Source organism: Tachypleus tridentatus, chromosome 13 (assembly GCF_004210375.1).
Source record: "Tachypleus tridentatus isolate NWPU-2018 chromosome 13, ASM421037v1, whole genome shotgun sequence".
Taxonomy (NCBI): Eukaryota; Metazoa; Arthropoda; class Merostomata; order Xiphosura; family Limulidae; genus Tachypleus; species Tachypleus tridentatus.
This window is the reverse complement of record NC_134837.1, coordinates 259,326,371-259,332,534: the sequence shown is the minus strand read 5'-3', so window position 1 is coordinate 259,332,534 and position 6,164 is coordinate 259,326,371. Positions and strand designations below refer to the sequence as shown.

The 6,164-nt window shown below is 31.9% G+C and overlaps 1 long non-coding RNA gene across 1 annotated transcript; it reads right to left on the bottom strand.

Moving 5' to 3' along the window:
* Positions 1–825: 825 nt before the first annotated feature.
* Positions 826–5,622, bottom strand: LOC143238647 (uncharacterized). Its single transcript, XR_013020704.1, has 2 exons — positions 5,462–5,622; positions 826–1,315 (listed from the first exon to the last, which is right to left on the bottom strand). It is a non-coding gene; the product is annotated as an uncharacterized LOC143238647 (long non-coding RNA).
* Between the last annotated feature and the right edge of the window lie 542 nt (positions 5,623–6,164).

The following is a 6,164-nucleotide window of genomic DNA, read 5'->3' as shown; positions in this document are numbered from 1 at the left end:
CTATGGTACTTTAATCACCTATATACAACTGTCACAAAATGATTTTGTAGAAATCTACTTTGTTAATTTTTACTTTTTAAAATTTAAACACTATTTATTTTAAAACAAGTCCACTCCTGAGTATGTTGTTTGTCATTTTAAACTGTGATAAATATTAGAATATTTTTCAATCATGGCACTTGCCCTTTTATGGTAAACTAGAATTATTGTTTGTGCTAGTTTCAAGAGCCATCTATCATCACATTTCAAAGTAGTCTTAATTTTTTTAAACTTTGTAATGCAAATATACAATAGGTAATCATTGAATAAAGCCACACTAATCTTATGTACATGCTATATATCAGCTAATACACTTGCCCTTGTCACATGGTTCATGAAGTCAGTTCATTAGTGAAATATGTTAACCGTTAGGTTCATTCAACCATTTGATTATTCTCATGAGAGGTGAATATTTGGAATAACTGAAAATATGAATAATCAGAAACACTAACTGTGATAAGTTGTTGTTGTTTTTTTGAGCTATGACACTAACTGATTAAGCCAAACAACTCTGAAGTTGAATTCACTGAAAATTAATTGGTTGTTATTATAAAAACATTTCAGTTATTTGGATAGTTGGAATATTCATAAACAGTAATTTCATTTAGTCAGTTTTTTTAAGGAAATTAATTGATTTCATCATAATTTAATAATCGATTATTTTACATGATGTCAGTAGTTAATTGCTTATATCAATTAATTAATTCACTGGCCCTAAAGGTTACACATCAGAAATTACATTAATAATGAAACTGAATTAATTGTGTTGTAATTGAACTAATAATATTTTACCACATTATTTATTAAGTGACTTACAAGGTTCACAGTAACGTAACAAAGCAAGAAGTTACTCAGTTATACCAAAATAATACGTTTTGTATGCCAGTTTACTATTCTTAAGAGGAAGAATGGTTTGTGGAATGAGTTGCCATTTTCAACTATGGAGAGTGGTACAGAGTTTAAGAGGAGAATCTAAGGTTTTCTGAAAAGGGAAAGTTTAAATCTTTTTAACTTCTCAAAGACTTGTAGTAGTGACATGAAGATTTGTTTGAGTAAATAACTTTTTCATTTCCATAATAAAAAAAAAGATGTAAGAAAATGAAACCATTAGTACCTAAAAAGGATTCTTAAAGTCTTACAAAAGTACTGGAACAGCTAATCAGTGTTTCCATTTTTACTTCTAGATATTACTGCATTCATCAGTAATGACGATACTGTCCAAACAATGAAGTTTTTTCTGCTCATGGTAAGTAAAGATTCTTCACACAAGTGGCTCCTGAAATTAAATATCAAATAGATATATTCATAAATAAACAAATTTGTTGAAAATAGTTTGGCAATTTTAAAAATGTTCATGTGGTGGAATGTTTAATGTGTCAAATGGTTGAAAACCACATGGAGAGTTTTGATAACATCACATGTGGAGATATCTAACATTTCTTTATTTTTAACAAGTATTTTCATGTAATCTTTTTAAAATTTAATTCATTTCTCAGAGAGTTTTACTGTCATCATAAGAATACTTTTGTCAAATTATGAGTTGAGTAAGTACCAATGAGAGCTGCCTTAAGTATCACAGCCATCTCCTAGTATTAAACAATAACAAGAAATTGACCTGAAATATTTTCTTCTGAAAGATTTTGTTTGTTTTGAATTTTACACAAAACTACACAAGGGCAAGGGAAGGCAGCTAGTCAACACAATTCACCGACAACTCTTCGGCTACACTTTTACCAATGAATAGTGGGATTGACTGTCACATTATAATGCTCCCATGGCTGAAAGGGCAAGCATGTTAGGTGTGATGGGGAATCAAACCTGTGACCATCAGATTATGAATCAAGCACCCTCACCACATGGCTATGCCAGACCCTCTTCTATATGATACAAATGTTTTGTATATAATAATATTCAACATGGGAAACTACTTCTAAAAATGCATGTATATTTCAAAGAAATGGAACACTAAGCTGGCATCAGAGAAATTTTATTTTAAGAAATACTTTAAACTTACCACATTGGGAGATGTACTGTTTCAGAAAGATTCTTCACTTTTTCATGGAATATAATGATATTACTTCACACTAATGCCAAGTCTTATAATGGAACTTCCGTCCCTAAACTCTAGTTTATAATGCAATCAGCATTAAACTATAGCCATCTAAGATGAGGGTTAACACATTTTCTACACACAGTACTCCACTTGAACATACAGTTTATATCAATGGCTCATCTTACTCAGTAGTTCTAGATTTGAATGTGTTTGTTTGTGCAATTATAATTAAAAACGTTTGATAACCTACAAAGTGCTTTCTTTCAAACCTTTATTTTCTTGATGTAAAGAAAGTTTGTTTGTTTGGAATTGAGCACAAAGCTACACAAAAGACTATCTGTGTTCTACCCACTATGGTATTGAAACCTGGCTTCTATCAGCATGAGTCTGCATGCATGCTGCTGTGCACTGGGGGCAAATTTGAAGAAAGAATGATCCAAAATTTTAAACTTCCAGTTGCAGCTTCTGATTTATTTAGGAGGAATATTCCCCATTGTTATTAACCCAGTGTTTAGGTTTTGATATATCTTCACAATTTTTGTAAATAGAAAATTACAAACGTTTTAGTACCATGGACATTCCAGACCTATTTAAAAATGAAAATCTATACAAATTTATCTTATGGTACATGATTTCTTCCATCTGCATTTCTGAATCCTCCTAAGGTTCAGACTCTCCTTAGTAGGAATTATGTTACTTTCTCTTAATAATGAATTTTATTACTCAGATGGTGAGCAATGTTCCCACCATTGTACATTATGTGGTTAGTTCATCTTTTGGACCAAGAACTCACAATCTCCTGCTTCTGTAGTTTATACTGAGCTGCTTGTTGTTTATGGACATCTTTGACTTCTAGTTCTTCTATACCTGACAAGGTTAGATAACTCATGTTGTTTTCTGCTGTTTTTGAGTGAGCTCTCACCTGTTTGTTGCATCATTGAATCTACCACTTAACTTTTTTACTTTCTCTTTTGCATCTTACATCCACTCTTATTCATCTTTTACTTACTCACTTTCTTAGCACGTTGTGCAGTTTACTCTTCTTTTCTTCTGAGGTTTTGCATCAATACCCCAACAGCTTTATTGGAGAAAGATCCCAATAATCTGTTCTTCCCATTGCCCATTTTTTTTTTTTTCTCTTTTGCTGTTGCCCAGTTCTCTTTATTTGATTCTGGGATCTATATTATTGGGATTCCTTTTTTCTGTAGTTATGTTCCACCTTTTTTATCTGAAGGAGCTCCATCTCATAATTTCTTTATATAAACCTTTTGTGGGTGTTCCTCATCACAGATTTCCTCATTAGTTTATTTTCTTCTAAGAGGCTAGCCATCTTGGGGTTCTATGGTCAATTGTCTCTTGATACACATTTCAGCTTTGGTTCTTTTAAGACAGTAGGTTTTACATTATGTGCATCCATGGGCTCACTTTGTAAGGTGTTACAGGGTTTCTCTTATGAACCTTCTTTGTCATATAGGACTCAAAACTGTATGTCTACCATTAAACTATGAGGGTATTCTCATGGAGACTAGACTTATTGGTTTTGCATTTATTCAAATATTTGGTAATTTGGCAACTTATAGCCCTATACTGGGAAGCATCACCTATGACCACCCTTTTTCTTTGGGAATCTGGTCATTTTGGTTAGCTGGTCAGGCTTCTGAGTCATTATTTATTTCCATTCAGTATTTGGTTAAATTAGAATAATTTGCCATCCTTTTCTACTGGGTAGATTTAATTGTCTTTTGTATATTTCCAAGGTATGGAGCTTCTGATTGCAAAAGCTGTAACATCTCCTTTCACAATTCTGAGGGTACATCTTTAGACTTCCACTTTATCATGAATCCCTCTAGTTGGTTGAGATGTAATTCTGTACCCATTAATTTTAATATCTCCATTTCATACATCAACTTCAGGGAGATGCTCTGTTTCTTGTTCTTTAGCTCTACTTTTGGGCTCAAAACAATATCTAATTGTTAATCTTTCATGTTTTGTCAGCTTTGAATATGGTGGTGGGTCAGACAGTACACCCTATAGATCTCTTGTTGTTTCTATATATTTTTCCAGGCTGTAGGAGCCCTTTTATTTATGCATTTGTGATTCCCCTCTGTACCAAGCTTTTGTTTTGGTGGTCACTTGTCCCAGACTCCATGGTCTTGGCAGTTTTCTCCCTTGAATGTTAGAGCAGTTGGATAGGTTTGCTCAATAACAGCAGGTTTGGCAGGATAGAGATTACAAAGTAATGCCAAGTCTCAATAACTGAGCTAGAACAAATCATACTTAATATTTTTTAATCACATATTATGTGAAACCTGCACATATACCAATAAGAATAATTTCAGAATAAATACTGTAATACAATAAAAAATAAGGTGTGTTATATCCACATATCAAATGTTAACTACTGCAAAACAAACACATATTTGAACTTGCATAGGAAAAATCAAACAAAATATAAACCTTTTTTTTTTTCTCAAAGGGACAATTTTACAAATCACAAACATGTCAGTTAAATTTCATAACCATCAATACCTGTTATTACAGAAGAGAGAACAAGAAAGATAGATAATATTTGGGACATTAGATCTGATTATTGATAAGGTTTTACTTTCAGTTATTTTTCTAGTTTTTTGTTAAATTGGTTGTAAATTTTATAAGCTTCTTCAAAGACTTGTATTTTGAATTAAACTGTCTTTATTCATCTTTATTATCTATTAATCTTTGTTCATTGAATTTTTGTTTATAAATATTAAGGTATACAATAGGTCATGCATTATAATACAAAAAAAAGATAAAGCACACCATTTACTGACTATTTTCTAATAAATTGTTTACAGCTAGATGTAAACATGACAGGCTACAATGGTCATTCTTCAATCAGCCATATATTAAGCTCCTAATAAAACTGCATTAATCATTTACTAAAAAATTTGGTTTTACACATAGAATTAACTATTGTTTGAAACAGCTACTACTTAAATATCCTGAATATGAACTAGGTGAGTAATGGAACAAGTTTCTTGTCAGATATAAGTTTAAAAAAAAGACAAGGACTATGTAGAGTATGTTATATTAAAAATGATTTTGATGCCTCACTTCATTACAATCCATGTTGCAATGTTCAGTCATGCTCTATCTAAGAGCCATGCATTATAACAGTAGCCCTGCAGTGTAGTTACCATCACAAAAGACACCATTGTGAGACTGTCATGTTCAAAGCACATAACTCCTTCCAGTAGGTTTTTATAATCTATCTAGTGTATAAGAATGATAATCTTTCAGCATATATTTCAAGTCTACTTGCATAGAAATCTGTAAGCATTACCTCTGGTAATTTGTTCAATATGTTTTAATACAGAATAGAATGAATACCCATTTTATTTTCCAGCTGCTTGAGTAGGTGTCACTTAAATAGATATGTTGTTGAAGCAGTTTGTGTCACTTTTCTGGTTGTTGATCTTTCTTGACAATGTTGCACACTGGTAGAAAAATGGAAACCAGTTTCAAAGAACATAAAAAGTCACCTTCACATGTTTTCGAACACTGCAAGTCAAATAAACATAACATAACCATAGAAAACACTCAAATACTAAATAAAGAAACAAACATAAACAAACGCAAAATTAAAGAAGCCTTAATCCAAAATAAACCAATATAAAGGAATGCCTTTATACCTATATTAATATAATAAAATAAATAAAATTATATATTCAAACATCTAACACAGCCCTCTACATTCCGACACTCAGTTACACAATCCCTTTCATACATGTGGTCAGCTTCCGGTCAGTTACCTCTTTCTTTGTGAACCTGACGATGACCAAAGAAGGTCGAAACGTTGTTCGCTCTTATATGTAAAATATTTTCTCAACCCAAACGAGCCGTTTTTGCATATAAATGTTGCACACTGTTGTTTTGGGCACATAGATAGCTTTTATCACTAACCTTTGTCTCTGTGATTGTCAACTGTTATATAATTCCCTACTTTTCTTACCATGGCTGTGGGTTGACTATTGACAAAAATTTTTTTTTAATGATCATGGTACCCCAAGTTGATCCATAATAATTTATCTTC